This window comes from Camellia sinensis, chromosome 2 (genome assembly GCF_055761805.1).
Source record: "Camellia sinensis isolate YWXY chromosome 2, ASM5576180v1, whole genome shotgun sequence".
Lineage (NCBI taxonomy): Eukaryota > Viridiplantae > Streptophyta > Magnoliopsida > Ericales > Theaceae > Camellia > Camellia sinensis.
Genome location: NC_138962.1, coordinates 107,862,184 through 107,885,261, shown reverse-complemented (window position 1 = coordinate 107,885,261; position 23,078 = coordinate 107,862,184). Strand labels below are relative to the sequence as shown.

The window sequence follows — 23,078 nt, the reverse complement described above, 5'->3', positions numbered from 1 at the left end:
ATGAATAGCTTCCCAGCACACTTTAACTTCGACCAACAATGGAGAAGGAAGCTACATCCTAGAAGCATAATCTTGAACCCGTGATTGATCTATATTGAAACAAACACATGCCACACCCGCACTTTGATTAGCTACCTACTGTGAACCATCTATGACAAAAGTCCACACCTTGTAATCTGTTATATTAGAGAGAGGATTTACAAGCATACATATATCATCATCATTACAAACATCAGCAATAGACGTTGAGGTATTAAAGCCTGCTCTAAACATAAGGATGATCTTCGAGTAACATTAGAGGTAAGCTTTTCAGCAAGAAGATTTGCTTGTCCTTGTGTCATATTCATGCCTTTAAACACATAACTATTTCTCTAATGCCAAACGGCCCAAAGAATAGCAATGGATTGAACAATAATTTCATGATCCCAAACCTTCTTAATCTATTGTTTGAACCAATTTCGAAAAAACATGGGCTTTCCTCTACAAAAATTAGGCCTAATGAAGAAGCTCACCAAACTCGTTGAGAATACTAGCATTCAAAGAAACAGTGTTCCACAATCTCAATCCCTTTATCACATCGTGGACAACTAGGCTCAGTGGAAACTCCTCACATATAACACCCATCAGACCGAAAAGATACAGTGAAGACACTTCTATAAGAAGAGTGTCCTCTTAGGTAGTCTAAGATTCTACAATTGCTTCCAAATGAGATCACTAGAATGGTAACGTGTACCCCTACGGCCTGAGCTTGTTGCATATAAATAACCCGCCTTAATGGTGTATTGGCCAAATTTAGTAAAGCCCCAAATAATTTGATCTTGCAAAGGCACCACTGATAAATAAATATCCCAAATATAATCTATGCACTCCAGTGGAAAGAATACTCGTAGAAGATTAAGCATGATTTTGAGTACCAATGAAGTGAGATAGATTCAAGCATGTTAAAGAATTGCGAATAGTTGGAATCCATTGATCCTCCAAAGAGGATTAATTAACTTACCATCCCCTACCACCCATCTTTTCTCTAATTTTAATAAGTCTCTTCCTCATAAAATTCCTTTCCATCCCCATGAAGCATATCGATAAGAAAAGATTGAGATGAACAATATTTCCCCAATAGAGCCTTGGAGAATAGGGATTTAGGTCAGTCAAAATCCTCCACACATGTTTGGCTATAAGTTCTTGATTAAAAAGACTTAAATATAATCATTTCTCGGTCTACTAATTATAATCGCCAAAAACATTTGATAATTATAATTAATAGACCAAGAGATGACTTGGTACTGAGCCCTTTTATTTTGTTATTGTGAATTATAATATGTTAATTAGTCTTCGATGTCTAATCTAAACATCAATGACCTATTTATATATTTTTATTTCTATATTTCAATTTGTATATGTAATTCATGGTTGGGATGCGCATTTAATTTAACCTTTTGAAGATCAAAATAACATTTTAACAAAAATCACAAGATATGGGCATGTTTTACGGGACAAACCGGTTCTTTTTATAACTAATGAAAATGATAAAAACATGGACTTGAAAAATTTTAATGGAATAAAAGTGAGAATTTTACTAAATAATTATGCTAAAAAATAATTAGTTTTCGATGAACTAATTTTTTTTTTTAAATTAAAAAATAATAATCAGTAGCTTAAAGGGGGAATTTCATTTCGATGTTAGTAAAAAAAATATTTTCAATTTAGTGGTTAAAGTTAGTTAAATTTTCTTTTGATATTGCAAAGTTTCCACTAAATTAATATTATTTTTTTTCAACTTTTCATTAAAATGGTATTCCCCTTGCGTAAAAAAGAACAAATACAGGATCTTCCTATTGCGTAGAAAGAACTATCCAAAACATGCCACTTACCAGTTTTGATCATCTCAAGCTATTTTAATTAAAATTAAAAAAAAATGAAAAAAAACTTCAACCCTTCATCCATTCCACAAAAATACCATGATACCGGCAGAGCATTATACAACACTACTACTAGATCAGCACCTCATAATTAAACCCTAAATCAGCACCTCATAATTTCATACAAATCAACAAGGAAGTTCGTCTCCAAGCTCCAATTTGCATATACAGTATTCTCTCTCTAATAATAAAAATTCCTGGACAAAACAAAACCAAATTATCAGCACAATCAATGGTATTTAATTGTTGTATCAACCAAAACAACGACAAGTTACAATGCAAAAATGGATTGTTTGTGATACCTATAAAATTCTGAATAAATTATCAAATAGATCTTAATAGTTGGATTTAATCTCCATCAAATCCTAATAAAACAGTCGCTAAAAATAATTTTTTGTAACAACTTTTTGCATTTCGCTAAAAATTGACAATTTGTAATTTTTTGTCACAATCTTCATAAATTGTCACTAAAACTTACAATTAGTGACGTTTTTCTATGATAAATTTTTTAAACTCACTGTAAGTTGAAAATTAGTGACTTTTTTTTTGTGATGATTTTTTTTAAACCATTGCTAAAACTTATAATTAGTGACATTTTTTGTAACAATTTTCAAACTATCGATGAAAATTAACAATTAGTGACGTTTTTAATAGTTTTTGATGAAAAATGCCATTAATTATCATATGACCTATTTAACAATAAATCCACCTATTAGGACCTATACGTAAATCCCCCTAAAATTCTCAAACGGATGAAAAATTATATACCTTTTATCTTTCAGGCAAATTTCGAACATAGTAAGATTATGGGTTAATTACATTTTTAGTTCCCAAAATATGACTAAATTGGAACAGTTTTTATACATTGGGGAAACGATTGACACAATTTAAACATTGAGGACCAAATTGAAACACCTTCATACATTAGGGACCAAATTGACACAACTTAAATATTGAGGACCAAAATGACACAACACTCATACTTTGGAAGCCAAAAATGTAATTAAGCCTAAGATTATGGTAGGGCCCTAATCTTGGCAACTTGACCAGAAACCAAAAAAATAAAAATAATAATAATAATAAATAAATAAATAAAAAGGTGGATGGGCAAAATTTAGGAGGGCAACACTATTGCCAAGGAAAAAATTATGTTGAATTGACAAAACTGCCATCCAAGTCAATTCTCCTGTCAGGGAAGTCAACGATGACTGAGAAGAATGAAAAGAGAAAATTTGATAATAGCCACCCCAAGCAAGTAAAGACTCGTTATCCAGATAATTAGATTACTTGCAATTGTTGCTGACTAAATAAATGGAGAAACCCAGTTTCAGGCAATGCAACTAGTTCAATCAGCTCATCATGGCTTTCGGGTGGATTTCCCGACTCCACAAGCGATACAGAAATCTGTGAATTTAGCAAGAAGCAAAACTAAAAACTACTGTTCTTTACCATAGATCCTTTGTTTCTCTTACAAATTTACTTGAGATTGCAAAGAAAAAATATGTTATTTTTAAAATGAAGAAATTGGCAAAATGGTAGAATGTTACATGGTAAACCAACTAATTTGAAGAAACACAAAAGGACTTCCGGCTTCCTGAAAACAACTTTACCTGCATACATCTAAGAATAACTTCTGGAATGCAACACCTTTGTGTAACATGTCCACGGGGGGGACCTCGTGCTACAGTTCGGACTCGATTTGTGTCACGGTTCTTAATCTGAACCAAAGAGTCCAAATCTGGCAAATCGTTTTGAGAAACAGATTTTGAAAAAGTAGTGCCAAACATGGACTGCTTTGCCAGATACAGAGTCGCCACCTAAATATTTTAAAATGGGGAAATTTAGGAAACCCTGACTCGGTGCCGAAGGCCACATGTCCGTCATCACCGGAGTTGTCTCGGCTCGGGAGCTTGGGTACGATCGGGGAAGGTCAGCTATGAGCACCCCCTTTCGCCCGGTCCGAAGACCGGCCTCTACTAACCGTGATATCCGTATTTGAAAACTTTATGTGTTCTTAAACCAATTGTTAGCCTAGAATTACTATGTCATGCGCGCAGCAAACAAGTATAGACTAGATTGCCTAATTTGGAAATAAACATTGCATATCCGTTCGGTTTGAAAATGCTTTGGAATTTGCTACTCGCAAGTAGGCTAAAATACGGATTTCAACGAGTTTTTCCAAGTCAAACAATCCGGCCTTCACCCACAGGCATTCAAAACAGTTTAACACATAAGCATCTAGCCACATGTTAAGCATGCTATCATGATAACATTCACACTCATGCGATATGCTAAAGCGGAAATACTTACATAGTACTCCGTGCCAAAACAAAGAACTTGTTAGCAAACATGCATGATCCAAGTCCATGTGAAGTGCCTAATGCATTGCATACAAAATGTTACTAGAATAGGCTCGGCTAATCCTAGACATGTCATGTGAAAATGCACAATTATCACATATTCAGTTTTTGATTTAAAAAACATATGCGGTTAGCATGATGTACCGAGCCTAATGCATGTAATACAAATGCATGGATGCACACATGCATAGCATAAGGTATGCTAAATTAAACGTGCCCTAATCTACCATCGTAAGCAGGTAAATAAAAGGGAAGAAAGACGTGAGGTTGGAAGACATACACACACTCACGCACACTTATTACAAATTTGCCCTCGCTCGGAGGGACCAAAATAATAACACAAATTAATTAACTACACCAGCTAATTAATATTACAAATTAACTAATTTAATTAACAAATTGAATAAATTAAATAAAGCGGGAAAATGCCTCGGGAAGCGCGCCACCATGCGCAAGCTGCCTCTGTTTTCCTCCCTTTCCTCCTCTGGAGGTTGTCAAAACCTCAGGACTACATCCTTGGACAGAGGGGATCATCACCGGCTAGATGAAATTTCCACCGGCAGTGTTGTATGGCCATCGGCACAAAGTTGAAGCTGTCGGCAGAGAAAATGGTGCCGGTCGGCACATTACACTGCCGGTCGGCAGAGTATTCCTGCAGAACCTGCAACTCACAGCAACAGAGGGCAAAACAAGGCATGACAGCACAATTCAAAGCATGTATGCACCAATCATGTCTCCTATCATTGTAATGACTCAAAGGGACATGTGCCTTGGTTCTCGGACCACCAATCACGCATTTCTATGCATGATGGCCCAAAGAACCAAGCATGCAACTTTGGTTTCAAATGCAATGCAAACCAATCAAACAACTTAGGCCCTATTCCTATCACCAATTCAAGGGACAAGGCATGCATGCAAGATGCAATGCAACCTAGGCATACAAGCTAAGGATGCAACATGGCATGGCAAAACACTTATGCAATCATGCAAGCATACATATGGCAATGCAAATGGATGGCAAGATGGACTTATACATGAATTAGGCAGCTCTAATAAGGCCTAAAACAGTGGCCAAAATGACCAAAACAAGAAGCCAAAACACATGCACACATACACATGATGGAAGGCCTACACTTGGGCACAATTTAAACAACCCTCAAGCACACTTGAAAGGGATAAACAAGAGCAATTAACATGCAACATAAGCATTGAAATCATGTTAGGATGGTGCCAAACCAAGCAACAAAATCAAGCCAAAACATGCAACGAATAGTCCAAGTGTTCAAAGCAAATCAATAAGGCATTGAACTACACTTAACATGACCAAACATGGCATGCATTAAACAACTAAAAACAGATTTTTAGCATGTTAAAACAAGGCCAAAGGACTCCTTAGATGGCATCTAAGTGGCCCAAATTCAAAGGCATACACCATGGCCAAAACATGGAGCATTGCAACACATGCTTTCAAAGCATTAAAGAGGCATGTAAGGCAATCAAACAAGCATGGAAATGGGACTGAAATGACATGTAGAATGATCCCAAATCACCAAAACAATGCAAAGATGGCATGCTACACATGCACATACTCAAGGCCAACAAGCCCAAATACAAATGAGCTATATAATGCATGCAAAGATCAACCCAAACGACTATGGACAGAGCTAAAACATGGCAAAATAAGCACATAAACTTCACAAATGCAAGCCTAAAACATGCTCCAACAAGGCTAACAACCTAGAACATGTTAAGGCACAAATAAGGCATTACATGGCAACTATGCTAAACATGCATGGAGTTCCAAAACCAACTTGAAATCATGTTATATCATGGATATATAAGCATGAAAAACAAACCAAACATGCTCAACACACACTCAAGCATAGGCTTCCTTAAGAGGCCAAAGTATGCCCTTTTCAAGGACAACAAGGAGAGGGGGTGGCCCTCTCCTTCTTGGGACTTCAAAGCATCATCTTCACCACTGAAATCCCTCAAGATTTCAGTGGTGAAGAGACCTCAGCACCAAAATCCCGGAGCTAACACAAAATGGTCCAAAAAGAGGCCTTTCAAGGCCTAAGGGTGGTCAACACCCCTCAAACAATGAAACACTCTTAATAAACAATAAAGAGGGCTTAAAAACAGAACTTTTTTATGTTATACAATAAGCACAAAAACAGCTCTAAGACAGGTGGAAAATCAATGCAAAAATGGGGAAAAAAGGGACTAGTTTCTCACCCTTGTAGTCCTCTTCAACAATGGTGCTCCAATGGCCTCCTTTGGCTTGAATCCAACACCAAAACTTCAAAACACACTCTTTAGAACCTCAGCTCCAAGAGGAAGGTGAAACACTAGGTGTTTGTGTGCAATAGTAAGACACAAAACACCTAGTGTGCAAAATTAGAGGGAAAGAGAGATAGGTTGTGTATGTAACCCTAACCCTAGGAAAAACCAGAGCTCTCCTCTGTCTTCTCTCCTAAAAAATGTCTAAAGCCTCCTTCTTTTTCCTTAGAGAGAGACCCTCTCTATATGCCTCTTGTAAAGCTTACAAGACAAGCTTTGCAAGAGGGAGATCCCTCCATACACGTGTATGGAGGGGAGCAAAAGCTATACAGCTGTCCAAAAATATCTGCAAAAGCAGATGAACAGCAATCGGCCGGCAAAAAATGCCATCTTGGCCAAAAAGAGTGCCGACCGGCACAAAATAGTGCTGACCAGCAACAAAGAGTGCTGGCCGGCAAACTATATTGCCGGTGGCAGCAAAAACCAGCCGGTGGCATCTAGCCACTGCCGGTGGTGGGTAGGGATGGTCTGCAAGCCCTACCCTGCCTCTCAAAGGCAAGATGCATGTGTTTGGTGCAAAACCAGACACTAAACGGTCAAGTTCGGAAATCCTGAGGCAAGGCGCGCGAGCCGAGGCCTCCGGGAACTCCAAACGAACACAAACATGGAAGATCACCGTGTGTTCAAACAGTGACGTCCAAGTCTTGAGGACGGTCAAAAATGGGGTGTCTACACTTTGACAAAGGCCCCGCACAATATATGTAGCTGGGGCTTCCAGGGAACCATCTTTGCTTGAATACCAGGCATCTAATCGTGAGATCTCCATTGTTATACCAGCTTGAAATCGAACAAGCTCTCCTGCATTCATACATTATATAACCCAGAAGAAAGTCAATGTTGTTTTAAACAATATACAACCTATAACTAGCGGCTCACATCCAGGTTGGTCATTGTGTTTACATCTCCATTTACTAAATACCATGTAGGAAAGGACATATGATGTCAAACAGCTCCTAGTAATTCCTGTTGGATGCCTTGTATTAGACTTTAACCAATCCGACATATAGAACCAAATCGTATTTCAGCAAATTTAGACAAGGACCTAAAGGTATTGGCCAATTTGTGACAGAAGAGCCAACAATCCAACTGCCAATATCCTTTTTTCAAGCAACGTGCAGAGAGGGCCAAGAAACTTTTGTAGACTTTCAAATTATCCCATCAACCTTTGTATTTTAGTTGTAAATTCTATTCAACACATAAACATGGCATGATTTTTTTGGAAACAAAAAAGTATTTAATTAAAGCCACAAGCTTGCAACTCTGTGTACATGTTCATATATACATATAACAAGCTTCTATTTTTTCAAGGTGTATTTGGATGTCCCCTCAAATTTGATTAGTTCTATTGCACATCATGTGGAATCTGAACTAAAAGTTGATCACCTAAAAAATTGAGCCATCAAGTAAAATAGGAGTCTTCAACCAATTCCAGTTATCAGATTTAGGTTCCAAAGTAATGCAGTTACAACCAGCCCTTACCTTTAAAGCCAGCAGCAATCACTGTAGCAAGAATACCACCATCATTAAGTTCATGTGGACCAAGTCCATCACCGTCTGCTGCCAAGCCGCGAAGAACAACCTCAATGCAGCAATTGTCTGTTGATGAGATAGAGACGCTCACCTTGCCATCAAGTAAAAATGTCAGAGACAAAAGATGTGTGTATATATATATAGAGAGAGAGACCTAACTTAAAAAGCTTATGTGGTGAAAACTAGTTTTTTTTTTTTTTTTTTTTTTTTTTTTTTTTTTTTTGAACTAGATGAAAACTAGTTTGGAAGAAGCAAATTTTACATATTACATAATTATATCCTACACCTCATCAACATATGTAGATTATACAGGACTTAAATATCAAGTGATTCATAAACAAATCAACTGATATGTAATGGTATTGTTTCAGGAACTAAAAGGTTTAATTTGAGTTGCGGTCAAAAGTTTTTAAAGGCGAATGCGTAACTCGAGGATTTATTTATTTATTTTTTATTGGCACCGGGTGTCCGGATCACAGTCTGACTAATTCCCAACGGTGCGCAAGCCCTCGGCAAGGATCTTTCCGCAAGTGGACCACGGTTAATTCAAGGGTTTTCCCCCCAATCTGATAGCTCCAAGAAATTGTTAGCACCTCAGAGGTTTCGATCCCTGAACCTTGGAGGGAGCACACCCCCAAGACCCAAGGCTTTGCCTCCAGGCCAACCCCTTGGGGTTTAACTCGAGGGGAGGCGTAAGCCTTAATGCGTTGAGGCATAAGCCTTCAAAATTTATATTTTAATATTTAGCTATTAAATCAAATATTTTAAATTACTAGATAAATAAAAAAAATTACTAAAATATAAAAGTGTAAATATTTTTCTCCTTAGATTAAACATTTCACTGTAGAGAAGGAAACTTGCCTTCATTAAAAGTGAAATCATTAGCTTTAGTGATTGAACTTCTCACTTGACCATTAACTATGTTTTTTCTTGATTGATCATTTCCTCTTATAGAATATAGTTGCAAAAATGGTTCTTTTTATTTTTTGCTTTTTTATGTTTGTTTCATCTACTAGACTAAGTTTAACAAGAGCCTAGGGGAACTTCTTCATATGCCCTCATATGCTTCTGTGCAAAAAATGTACAAGGCTTGACTATGATGCGCAACCCTTTGGGAAACATAGTCTAAAAATCAAAGCCTTGATATGTTTTACCTTAGCCTTGAGGCAAGGTGAACATTAGGGCGAGCCTCAGTAAAACCTTTTAATACTTTGGTTGTGGTATGAAACCCAAGAAGTAAGGATACAGACAACACAGCAAGTTCCAAATATAACCACAGTTGAGTCATGGCTAATTATCTATTTAATATGAAATTAAAAATAAATTATTGATTTTTTTACATAGCAAAATTTCTATTTACTGTATGAAATAATAACAAATACATCATGTTCTACATATAAATGTTGAAAAGAATTAGGAAGAGAACTTAATGTTTTGCTTTTAGAAGTCACAATTGACGAACAATTTTGAAGTTGTAAAAGTTAAGGGTTCTAAATATTAAAAAACCCAAATGATCGATAAATATATAAATCCATACTGCTAATTGTTCTTTGAACTTTTCAAAAAACCACATGTTCATACTTTATACATCATATTCTATGAAGCACGGACACTTCATCTGACGTAACATATCAGTGTCCAACACGTCTGGGACACAAATATGTTCGGAGACGCGGCAGATATGTGTTGGACACACCCTCTCTTGTGTCCCATTTTTTTCACTTTTTTTGGTTGTTGGACACACCTCTGACATTCTCCAGACATGCGTGTCCCTTTCTGGAACAATCCTTGGACACAATGATGGCCTCAAAAAAAAAAAAAATCACTGATTTTGTTCATGCAGCCTGCAGGAACCCTAGATCTACGATTCAAAGAAAAAGTAGAACTAATCATGCCAGCATAACCATGATTAATGTTAAAAAAAGAAAAGGCAAAAGAAAAAGAAACGTACTTACCTAAGTTCAGCTTAGTCTTCTTCAACAAATCTTTACTTTTTTATTAGGGTTTGTAACCTTTACATCTCACCAAATGGGCTAGGCTGTAATACTCTCTTTTTTTGTAACGCCCTCAAAATAACAACATTAAACCCATCAATAAGGATATGCATTAATATGTAAAAGTTCCACGTTCTTCCATTTATCAGAGTTTCATTACAAAAAGTATTACATGTTAACAACAAAAGCAAATGCCCTATGGGCTTACAGCTTTCCAAGTTAACACTTGGTTACAACAAAAGAGTACTAACTCATTTACACATTAAGCCCTTGCCTGAATTTACATGTAATACATCAAAATAAACAAAACGACAAAAGTATGTCCGCCTCTAGCCTCCCAAGCTATGTCCTTGGAGGTGGCATGCTACCTGTACCTGAAAATGATATTCCCATATAGGGTGAGCCACAGCCCAGTAGAAATACACTAAACCAACCATGAACAATGACTAAAAGATTAGCAATTGATAGATGGCCAACACTGATACATCCACACAAATCACATTTTATGTCATACGACTTATGAGTCCAAGTTACTTTTCATTTTTCCTTTTTCAACAGATAAACATGTTAGCTCTATCATCATTTCAACAGATATGGATAAAAACTATATCCCACATTCACAGATAAGCATATAAGCTATATCCACATTCCCAACAGATATATATAGCAACAATATCCCACATTCACAGATAAGCATATAAGTTGTATCCACACTTCACAAAGATAAGCATATAAGCTCTATCTTCACTTCTCTAGACAAGCATATGAGCTGTATCTACGGAGTTCATCCCCTATCTTCTCCCAACACTATCCGGTTTAGAGGTACATCCCCTATCTTCCCCTAAACCGCGGAGTACATCCCCCATCTCCTCCTCTACACATAACGTATACAAACACATTGGTTCTATATACAATCACTCAATACATACAGTTAATGTATTCTATCAACCGTCAAATTCCATGACACATTCCATTGATTAGTTTCCGTTTGCCTAATCATCATGCATTGTCTACAACAATCACGACTATCCTCTACCGATAGCCCAAAGCAATTATTTCTAAACAGAAAATAAATGCACAAATGGATATTCAATCAACATTTCATTCCAGTGAGTGATAAATAATTCAACTACACCCTTTAACCCTTTACATTCCCAATCTCAACAATCTCATTTCATTTCCTCATTTCTCACAATTAATTATCCCAATTAATTAAACAATGTAATTAGGTCATTTTTCATAATTAACATTTCAACCCTTAGGTCCCATTTTCATCAATGATTCAACATTTATTCCATTTCTCTATGCCAAACATGCATCTAGGTTTATTATGAATAAAACCCCAACTTTTGTAAAATAACACAAAAGCCCCAAACTTTCACCAAATTACCAAACCAACCCCAACATCTCAAAATACTAAAATTCAAAGACAAAATCCATAGAGAGGAGTAGGATATCCCTACCTCGAAGTTTGAGCCAAAAAGGAGATGAAGACTCGAAGATCAACGTGTTCCAAATCCAAACTTTTTCAGATTAAGTCGAAGCTCTCAATGCCCTCTATCTTTTTAACAAAGGCCCTAGGCTAGATTCACACTCTAGGGAGATCAAATCTTAGAGAGAGTGTAGGTTTAGAGAGAGAGAGTCTCGGATCTAGGGTTTGAAAGAAAAAGAAAGTGAAAAACTGATGTTCAAAAACGCTACTATCCGCTGATATAAAACACGCTCGCTCGAGCGAAGCCTTTGTCGCTCGAGCGACCAGACACAGAAAACTCTCGCTCGAGCCAAGAAGTTCTCGCTCGAGCCGAAAACTCAGAAGTGCGCTCGAGCGAAAGAATGCTCGCTCGAGCCAACAACTCAAACCCTCAGGTCCAGAACCAGACGCAATCGTTCGCTCGAGCGAAGCCACTCTGGCTCGATCCACCAGACACGAACTCAACTCTCGCTCGAGCGACCAACTCCTCGCTCGAGCGAAGGTCCAAAAATCTGGGCAGCAACACTAGGCTCCCAAACACAACCAACCTGTAACAAACCTGCCCAACACATCCTATAACTCAATATACAAAGTAAAAAGGATGCAAACAAGATAACAAACAACTACCAACATCCACGGACACATGTCCGGATCACTGTACAACAAGGGTAAACCCGGGATAGCTATATTTTTGTTGGTCTGTTGTACACCTATTATGGGATTTGTTGGGTGTTTTATTCTACATTTCCATCGATCCAATTCATTATGCAAGGCTTTGCATTTGGATCTTAGTTGAACGAAGCAGGGGTGGGGGAGAGAGAGCATATAGAAGTTTTTAAGGTTGGGAATGCCTATGGAAGCGTATATATATTTCATAAATTAAATGTATAAATATATTCTAACAATTAATTTTCTACGTAGACATAAAATATGTATTAAAATATGAATAAGAATTTGTGATTGATGTCAATTCCAAATTGTTTTTGTCAAGTATGAATACACATATTATATAAATAGAAAGTACTATCATTAGCTTAAGTTGTTATTCTTTTGTTTCTTTAATATTTGTATGTTTTTCGTTTCTATCTCAGTTGAGAGCTTGTTTCTTCCTTAACTGAAGGGAGTTTCTTACAAGTTTCTTACTTGGAAGCACAGAAACACGTAAGAAGCGCCACCTCAGTAGAAGTTTTCTGCTACTAAAATTTGGATATCATCAAGCCCATCATTTCAAAGGAAGATACGTGGAAAAGAAACATTGCAAACAAAAAAATAAATAAATAAACTAGTTTATTATTAGATAAAAACATGTCCAACAAAAAAGAAAAAAAAGCATAAAACTCAATATTAATTTAGTATTTTTGAAATTCATGAATATTGTAATGTATATGGCATATAAAATATATAAAAATGTCTTTTCACGCGTCCATAGACATGTCGTGTCTTGCTTTTTTGAAAATCGTTGTGTTGGCAAATCCGAATCATGTTGTATATTTGTCACGTGTCAAGTGTCTGTGTAATAGATGGACCTAATCATGGATAAAGTAGCAGTGACCTTTGGAAAAAAGTGCACCTTAACACATTACCAGACCATCCCACTTAAAATAATGCAATCAAATTTGGCATATAGATCCTTAAGGCACAATGAAGCACAAAAGTGTAAAGCTATCCTCAAATTACCAAAAACTAATATACCATTTCATTTGGCTCCTATCCCTCTGAATCATATGACAGGACAAAAGGAAGCAACATACCATGAGCTGGCGATTTAAGACAACTTCCTCGCTTACTGAAGAATAAAGGGCACTCATTAGTGTTGCACACAAGGTGGCATCTGGGCACATACATTCACCAGAAGGCAGACAGAGCATTGCAATGGCATGCAATTCTAGGAACAAAGGTTCTACTGATTCATAAACACGATCTTCATTGGGAACCAACCATGGATTTTCTTTTCCTAAAAAATAAAATATATCAATTAATTCAAACCTGAAAGCTCAGAAGTGGAAGAACATAAAATGATGTGACCAAGTCAACGATCCGTAATAAAAACTACACAAATAAACATCGTGGCTACTCCAATGATCTCTACATGCAATGTTTGTAGCATATAGTTAAATCAACTCACTTAAGAGCAGTGAAAATGATGAATTTAGTGTTTCCTTATATAGCGATCCCGGTTTTCCCTTCATTGTTTAATTGTATTTCAGACTCGGTTCCGTGGATGTATTGTTGTCTTTTTCCTGTTTCCATCCTTTACTCTTTGTATATGAGTCTTTGGTCGTGTTGGGTAGGTTTAAAACAGGTTAGTTGTGTTTGGAAACCAAGGGTTGATGTCCATTTCATTCCAACTAGTGTCTATTAAATTTTCATAATGGTTCATTCAATTCGAATTAGCGATCCATTCATATTCCATTAGTGGGATTTTATGACAAACTTGTCCATTCATATTTCTAACTAGTGTTCATTTAATTCTAGTTAGTGTTCATTTAATGCTAGTTAGTGTTCATTTAATTCTAACTTGTCCTTTCATTTTCCAATTAATGGGCTTTAATAACAACCTTTCAATATCACTTGTTCATCTCCCTTTTGATTTCAAAACCCTAGAACCATCTTCTCTCTCCCTACACACCTTCTCTCTAGGTTTTCATCTCCCTCTAGTGTAAATCTATACTAAGTCCCTTGTAAGAAAGGTAGAGTGGGTTGAGGGCTTCATTTTTAATCTGAAAGTTTGGCGATTTGGAGCACTTTGGTTTTTGGCCTTCATCTTCTCCATTTGGTCTCTCCATTTGAGGTAGGGATTTCTTTGTTCCTTTTCAATACTCCGTCTATAGATAGACATGTGGTAGTTTTGTATTGCATGAAAATCATATCCGTGTTGGATTTGTTTGAAAATCATGAGGGGAACCTAGGGTTGGTTGTTTAAGAATGGTTTTGTTATCACTGACTGTGGTTTGGACTAATTAGAGAGTAAAATTAGCATGTTATTGTTGAAAGAAGAGAAAGTCCTAAATTATATTTTGATTTGGTAAAATAAAAAGGATTTACGGTTGAACAATGTTGGTAAATTTCTATTGTTAATATGAGTTGTGTAGAAGGTGTTAACAGTTAAGGGATTAATTATGGTTTTGGGGTTATTTTGAAATGAACGTATTGAATCAAGTTGGGTTATGGCTTATTATCCATGGAATTGATTTTGTAAAATGAAGAGAATGTAATTGGTTTTGTGAAAAGGGAAAAGTGTTTTTGAAATAAGTGATGGAACATGTTGACTTAAGAAAATTATGAAGTTGATCTTGAAAATGGTAAATGAAATGTTAACTCTATGTGAGTCTCGGAAAATAAATTTGAGAATTAAACTATTGTATCATGAGTGTCGAATACACATATTTGGGGGTTTTATCCTTACCTATCGTACTAGTGTCGCTGTTGGGTTTTGTAACGCCCTCAAAATTAACCCATTATATTTCATTGACATGCGTTATTTAAAGAAGACCATATATTTATCCATTCATCAGAGTATTACTAAATAAAGCATTACATGTAACATCGAATAAAATGCCCTACAGGCTTACATCTTTCCAAGCCAACACTTGGATACAAAAATATGAGTTCTAACTCAATACAAGAAAAAGCCCCAGGCTTGAATGTTTACATGTACTAATAATTAAAGACAATTAACTAAATGTAGTCTTCTTCAATCCAGAAGCCAAACCCTCCCAAGCTAAGTCCTTGGAGGTACTTTATCACCTGAACCTGAAAATGATGTTCCCATAAAGGGTGAGTCACAGCCCAGTAGAAATATACTAAACCACTTATAAGCAATGAATAAAGCAATAGTATTCAACAGATGGTTAACCAAGATAATCAATTACTTCATTTTACAATCTCATGACACTATTGTCTAAGATACGTTTTAGTTTCCAATTTTATCAACATGGCTCAGAACCTGGCCAAACTTACAACAGTGAATCACATATATAATGTTCACATCCTTCCAATATCAACAAACAAATGAGACTCAAGCTCAAATCAAACACTTCATACTTCCAGATTGATACACATTTTAGTGCTGTATCAATAAAACACTTCTATATAAATAAGCACACATAAAAGTGATGCTAATGGAGTCCATCCCCTATCTCCTCCCAAACAAAATCCGGTTTAGAGGTCCATCCCCTATCTTCCCCTAAACCGTGGAGTACATCCCCTATCTCCTCCCACACACAAAACAATGTATGCAAATGCAATGCTCAATCAATACACGTATTTTCTGTATCAATGCCATAGTCAACATTAATGACTTAACCAATGTGATTAGTTTCAGTTATTCCTAATCCACATGCAATGTCTACAACAATTACGACTATCCTCCACCGATAGCCCAAAACAGTTATTTCTAAACTGAAAATAACTATGTAAAGAATTCAATAGACAAATGATACCAATTACCCAATTACGCCATTTAATCAATGAATTCCCCAATTCCATGAATTTAACCCTCTTTTCCCAATTCCATGAATTACTTATACAAATTAATTCAATAATACAACTAGGGTTTTTCCCAAAATTTACCAAAGTATCTCCAACATATCAAAATACCAAAACTTAGGACAAAACCTATAAAATGGAGTAGGAAATCCCTACTTCAAAGAAAACAACCCAAATGATGAAGACAGAGATGAGTGCCCAAATTCCAATGTGCTCCAAATCACCAAATGTTCAGATTAGAATGAAGCCCAAGCCGCCCTCTATCTTTCTTACAAAGAACTTAAGATGGATTCACACTAGAAGTAGATGAACACCTAAAGAGAAGATGAGTTTTGAGGGAGAGAAGTCGGACCTAGGGTTTAGAACCAAAAAGAATAAGAAAAGACTGATCAAAACCCGCTGCTGGGTATATAAACTGGACAGGCTCGCTCGAGCGAAGACTTGGTCGCTCGAGCGACCAGACACAGAGAAATTACGCTCGAGCCAAGGAAGCCTTGCTCGAGCCAACAACTCAAAAGCTCGCTCGAGCGAAAGAAAGCTCGATCGAGCGAAGAACTCAAACCCTCAGGTCTGCAACAAGACACACGCTCGAGCGAAGGAACTATTTCTCGAGCGAAGGACGAACTCACTCGCTCGAGCGAAGAAAATCTCGCTCGAGCCAAGAATGAACAGCTACAGGTCCAAATCAAACGCAACCATTCGCTCGAGCGAACAACTCCTCGCTCGAGCGAAGAACCAAAAACCTGGACAGCAACACTCGGTTTCTAAAGCCAACCAACCTGAAACAAACCTGCCCAACACATCCTATAATTCCAAATGAGAAAATAAGGGACAACAACAACAATTATACAATGACAGAATCTACGGAACCTAAGTCCGGATACAATAATCAAGTGGGAAAAGACCGGGGTCGCTATAACCTCTCCCCCTTCAAAGAATTTCGTCCCCGAAATTAAGCTTAAGTTTTTGAAAACAGATTTTTCTCAATTCCCAATGATATTATAAAACAATAATAGACAGCTTGACCCAATGCTGGTCACTTCATCTCTTTATCAAGAGGCATCTCACAACATATACAAAATAACATATATTTCAACTTGTATCAATATTATGCATTATTTCTTTCAATGTTAACAATTTTCATTTCATATTCAATCGCATGATATATACAACCCATTCACAATGTACTCAACAAATGCAATGTTACACTAAACTTCTATAATGAAGCAAGTTTCAAGATACACTCTTTTACCAAAACAAACTCAATGTTTTACAACTTAAGACATATATAAAGCTCTTAAGTTAAACAATATAACAGAATCTAATTATAAGATTACAAATCAATAAACATGTCCGGATATTTCTCGCGGACTTCTAACTCACGTTCCCAAGTGGCTTCTTCCACTCCGTGGTGTTTCCACAAAACTTTGACCAAAGGGATGGTTTTGCCTCGCAAAACTTGATCCCGCCTATCCAAGACCCGAACCGGTCTCTCCTCATACGAAATATCCTCATCAACCACTAAATCGGTCCAATCCAACACATGTGATGGATCTGGCTCATACTTCCGAAGCATACTCACATGAAACACGTCATGTACTCCGGACAACTGCGGCGGCAAAGCTAAACGATAAGCAGCCTCGCCAATCCTCTCAAGGATCTCAAACGGACCAATGAACCGAGGGGACAACTTCCCACTCTTCCCAAACCTCATCAAACCCCGTCTAGGTGATATCTTCAGAAAGACATGATCACCCACCTCAAACACCAAAGGTCTCCTCCTACGGTCGGCATACGATTTCTGACGACTCTGTGCTGTAACAAGCCTCTTACGGATAAGCTCAACTTTCTCCGTCGTTTCCCTCACCAACTCCGGACCCAACAGAGGTGCATCACCCACCTCAGCCCAACAAACAGGAGATCTACACGGTCGGCCATACAAGGCCTCAAATGGTGCCATACCGATACTAGATTGGAAACTGTTGTTGTAGGCAAACTCCACCAACGGCAAGTGCCTCTCCCACGACCCACTAAAGTCTAGAACACAACCCCGAAGCATATCCTCAAGTATCTGAATAGTACGCTCGGACTGTCCGTCAGTCTGAGGATGATAAGCCGTGCTAAAGGTCAACTTAGTGCCTAAGGCACTCTGCAAACTCTGCCACAACCTTGCAGTAAAACGAGGATCTCTATCTGAGACGATCGTCACTGGGACCCCGTGCAATCTCATTATGTCCCGAATATACAAGTCGGCAAGATGATCCACCGTATCTCTCACGCGCATAGGAATAAAGTGCGCCGACTTAGTCAACCGGTCTACAACCACCCAAATAGCATCACTACCCCGCTGAGTCCTCGGAAGACCTACAACGAAGTCCATAGTGACATGCTCCCACTTCCACTCGGCAATAGGCAAGGGTTGCAACAAACCCGCTGGCCTCTGATGCTCGGCCTTCACTTGCTGGCAAGTAAGGCACTTAGATACGAAAGCTGCCACATCTCTCTTCATACCCTGCCACCAAAACTGGCGACCCAAATCCCGATACATCTTAGTGCCTCCCGGATGCACCGCAAGGCGTGAATGATGAAACTCTCGGAGTACCTCCTCTCGGCAAGACTCCGGCACAAACAGACGGTCTCGGTATCTCACACTCAGGTCGGAATACACCGTCAAACCCTTCTCAACCTTCCCACCGGAAATCTTCTCACGGAGAGATTCTACCTCAAAGTCACCTCTTTGAGCCTCTAACACTCGAGTCACACGTGAAGGCTGTGCAATAACAGAAAACAAGGCCGCAGCCTCAACGGATTCGCCCAGAAGTAAATCAAACTCCCCAAGTGCACCCAACATCTCCCATTCTCGGATGGCTATACTAGCTATGTCACCAACAGGTTTCCTGCTAAGGGCATCAGCCACCACATTGGCCTTTCCCGGATGATAATGCAACTCAAAGTCATAATCCTCTATAAATTCCATCCACCTCCTCTGCCTCAAGTTCAAGTCTTTCTGTGTAAACAAATACTTCAAACTCTTATGATCCGAGAATACCTCAAATTTCTCACCATAAAGATAATGCCTCCAAATCTTCAAGGCAAATATCACAGCTGCTAACTCTAGATCATGCGTAGGGTAATTCTGCTCGTGAATTTTCAACTGACGTGAGCCATAGGCAACTACTTTTCCCTCTTGCATTAACACACATCCCAGACCCTCTCGTGAGGCGTCACAATAGACTGTATAACCCAACCCTCTCTCTGGAATAATCAATACTGGGGCGGTAGTCAGTCTAACTTTCAACTCCTGAAACGACTTTTCACAAGTCTCACTCCATACAAATTTGACTCCCTTCCGAGTCAGTCTAGTCAACGGTGATGCTAACCTGGAGAAATCTTTCACAAACCGACGGTAATACCCAGCTAATCCCAGAAAACTGCGGATCTCAAATACACTCTTAGGCTGTGCCCAATCCTGCACTGCCTCTATCTTGGATGTATCAACAGACACTCCTTCACCGGATACCACATGGCCTAAGAATTTGACTTCTCTCAGCCAGAACTCACACTTCCCAAACTTGGCATACAGCCTATGGGCTCTAAGTAACTCAAGCACCACTCTCAAGTGTTTCTCGTGTTCCTCCTCAGAAGGCGAATAGATAAGGATATCATCCACAAAAACAACTACAAACCGATACAAGAATTTTCGGAAGATCCGGTTCATCAAATCCATAAAAACTGCCGGTGCATTGGTGAGCCCAAATGGCATCACCAGAAACTCATAGTGGCCATACCGCGTACGGAATGCCGTCTTCGGAATATCCTCCTCTCTGACCCTCAACTGGTGGTAACCTGATCTCAAGTCTATCTTAGAGAAACAACGGGAACCCTTCAACTGGTCAAACAGATCATCTATACGAGGCATAGGGTACTTATTCTTAACCGTAGCCCGATTCAATTTCCGGTAATCTATACAAAGTCTCAAAGCGCCTCCTTTCTTTTTAACAAAGAGAGCTGGTGCTCCCCACGGCGAAACACTAGGACGTATAAAGCCCTTATCTAGCAACTCCTGGAGTTGGATCTTCAACTCAACTAACTCAGCTGGGGCAAAACGATAAGGTGCCATCGAAATCGGCGCCGTGCCGGGCACTAGGTCAATGGAGAACTCAATCTCCCTATGCGGTGGCAAACCAACGAGATCCTCGGGAAAGACGTCCGAGTACTCACAAACCACCCTTGGCAACACAATCTGTGTTTCCTCATCCTCACTAATCGAAAGGTTAGCAAGTAGACCACTAAGCTCACTGCGTCCTCGTGGAACATACCCCGGTGGCAACACATCACCAACCCGGTCCCCCAGAAAATAAAAATACTCTCCGCTCACAGTACAACAAGTGACCCTCTGGCGGTAGCAATCAATAACTGCCCGGTATGACGATAACCAGTCCATACCCAAAATAACATCGAAACCCCTCATAGGCATAACTACAAAGGAAAATGGGATTCTATGATAATCAACCTCTATATCACAACCCCTAACGCCTTGTTTCAAAATCAATTCACCCCCAAGAGGTGACACTACACAAATAGGAGATGCTAACTGTGCTAACTCCAACTCCAAAATAGATGCAAATGCAGCTGACACAAAGGAATGAGATGCACCCGTATCAATCAAAACATTAGCAACCGAGTTGCAAAACAAGAAGGTACCTCTCACAACTGATGGTGCTGGCACAAGATCCTGCGCGGTAACAGCATACACACGCCCAGACGACCTCTAATCAACTTGCTCAACCCTAGGAGCATAAGATTGCTGCACCGACTCAGACGATGAAGCCCCCCCTGATTGGCCCTCGAGGCCTGACCCGACTGAGCTGGCTGCTGACCCTGAATCGGCCTCAAACCAGATGCACCAGATGTGCTACCCAACTGCGGGCAATACCTCTTCATATGCCCTGGCTGACCACACTGAAAACACGAGAGTGGCTGACCTCTACCCTGACTCTGGCTTTGAGATCGAGCCGAAGAAGGTGCTGCTCTCTGAACTCCTCCCCTCTGAGGACAAACTGGAGACTTGTGGCCCAGCTGGCCACACTTGAAACAGGTAATGTCTCCCTGGCTGCCTTTCCCCGAACTAGCACTCGGTACAGGAAAAGTCGATCTCAAAAAGCTACCCTGAGACTGCTGGGGATTAAAACCCTTCTGTCTCCTACCATCATTCTGACTATCCTGACTCCTCTTGGAGCCCTTCTGCCCTTCCTCCTCCTCCTGCATCATGATCTCCATATGGGCTGCAGCATCAACCATACGCCCATAATCCCGAATCATAGTTCCCCCAACTCTCAGCTTGAGGCCACGCCTCAACTTCTTCTCAAATTCAATACAACGGCGTTCCTCAGACGCCACCAACTCAGGTGCAAACCTGGACAAACTAGTAAATGCAGCCTCAAACTCGGCCACTGAAGAACTCACCTGCTTAAGCTGACAAAACTGGTCTCGCAGCTTCTCCCTGACTGCCGGAGATAAAAAATTTTCCTGGAAAGCATTCACAAAAGCCTCCCACGTACCTCCTATACGCCCCTTAGTAAACTTCCACCACTGACCCGCATCCCCCTTCAACTGGAAAGATGCCAAGGTCACTTTCAACCCCTCGTCTTCGATGCCCAGCATCTCAAACGTCTTCGTTGTCTGTTCGAGCCACTCATCTGCCTTAAGCGGCTCTTTAGGATCACCCACAAATTCATCCGGATTAGACCGGAAGAACTCCCTCTTCAGAAAGGAAGGTCCTGCATCTACAATAACAGCCTGAGCTTGATTCTCAGCTCTGAGAATGCCTACTGACTCCCTGAATGCACCTGCTATCTCTCGGGCTAGAGCGCCCATAGCCTGCTGGCCTACTGGCTCGGCCACATTGGCCTGGCCAATTCCCTCTTGAACTGCCGGAATCTCTTCTGGCACAGGCACCTCCTGCCTACCCGGCCTACCACGCCTACCGCGACCTCGTCCTCGTCCTGACATCCTAATAAAGGAAACAAAGACATTAGCACATTAATAAATGTGCCGAAGCTAAACACTCGCGTCCTAATGCAATGGACAACAATAATTCATTCCACGTAAGCACATAATCACATAAGCACCTACGAATTTCATTCCCGGATAATGATAGTCCCAATGCGTTACTATAGTTCCGGTTGGAAGCAGCAGTGATCAAGTGCCTTTCCAACAAGACTACTAGAAACTCAAGGGTCCAATCAACATCCTAGAAACTACATTCCATACCCACATAATCACATAAACATGTTATCACATAAGCATATAACATTACACTAAGTCTCTATCAAACGAGACGAACCCAATGTGATACTAATCACTTCCCACGTACCCAAAGTATTCAAACCCGGTACGCTCTGATACCAAGTTGTAACGCCCTCAAAATTAGCCCATTATATTTCATTGACATGCGTTATTTAAAGAAGACCATATATTAATCCATTCATCAGAGTATTACTAAATAAAGCATTACATGTAACATCGAATAAAATGCCCTACAGGCTTACATCTTTCCAAGCCAACACTTGGATACAAAAATATGAGTTCTAACTCAATACAAGAAAAAGCCCCAGGCTTGAATGTTTACATGTACTAATAATTAAAGACAATTAACTAAAGGTAGTCTTCTTCAATCCAGAAGCCAAACCCTCCCAAGCTAAGTCCTTGGAGGTACTTTATCACCTGAACCAGAAAATGATGTTCCCATAAAGGGTGAGCCACAGCCCAGTAGAAATATACTAAACCACTTATAAGCAATGAATAAAGCAATAGTATTCAACAGATGGTTAACCAAGATAATCAATTACTTCATTTTACAATCTCATGACACTATTGTCTAAGATACGTTTTAGTTTCCAATTTTATCAACATGGCTCAGAACTTGGCCAAACTTACAACAGTGAATCACATATATAATGTTCACATCCTTCCA

The 23,078-nt window shown here is 39.2% G+C and overlaps 1 pseudogene across 1 annotated transcript in view; it reads right to left on the bottom strand.

Annotated features, from left to right (window-relative positions):
* Nucleotides 1–1,940: 1,940 nt before the first annotated feature.
* The window catches only part of LOC145820268 (nuclear pore complex protein NUP107-like), a 167,383-nt pseudogene continuing 146,245 nt past the window's right edge, over nucleotides 1,941–23,078 (bottom strand). Inside the window, exons 11-17 of the transcript XR_014361486.1 lie at nucleotides 13,740–13,773; nucleotides 13,366–13,568; nucleotides 8,099–8,240; nucleotides 7,301–7,477; nucleotides 3,530–3,594; nucleotides 3,207–3,323; nucleotides 1,941–2,116 (exon numbers count right to left, since the gene is read on the bottom strand). The product of XR_014361486.1 is annotated as a nuclear pore complex protein NUP107-like (transcript). The remainder of the gene's footprint in view (nucleotides 2,117–3,206; nucleotides 3,324–3,529; nucleotides 3,595–7,300; nucleotides 7,478–8,098; nucleotides 8,241–13,365; nucleotides 13,569–13,739; nucleotides 13,774–23,078) is intronic.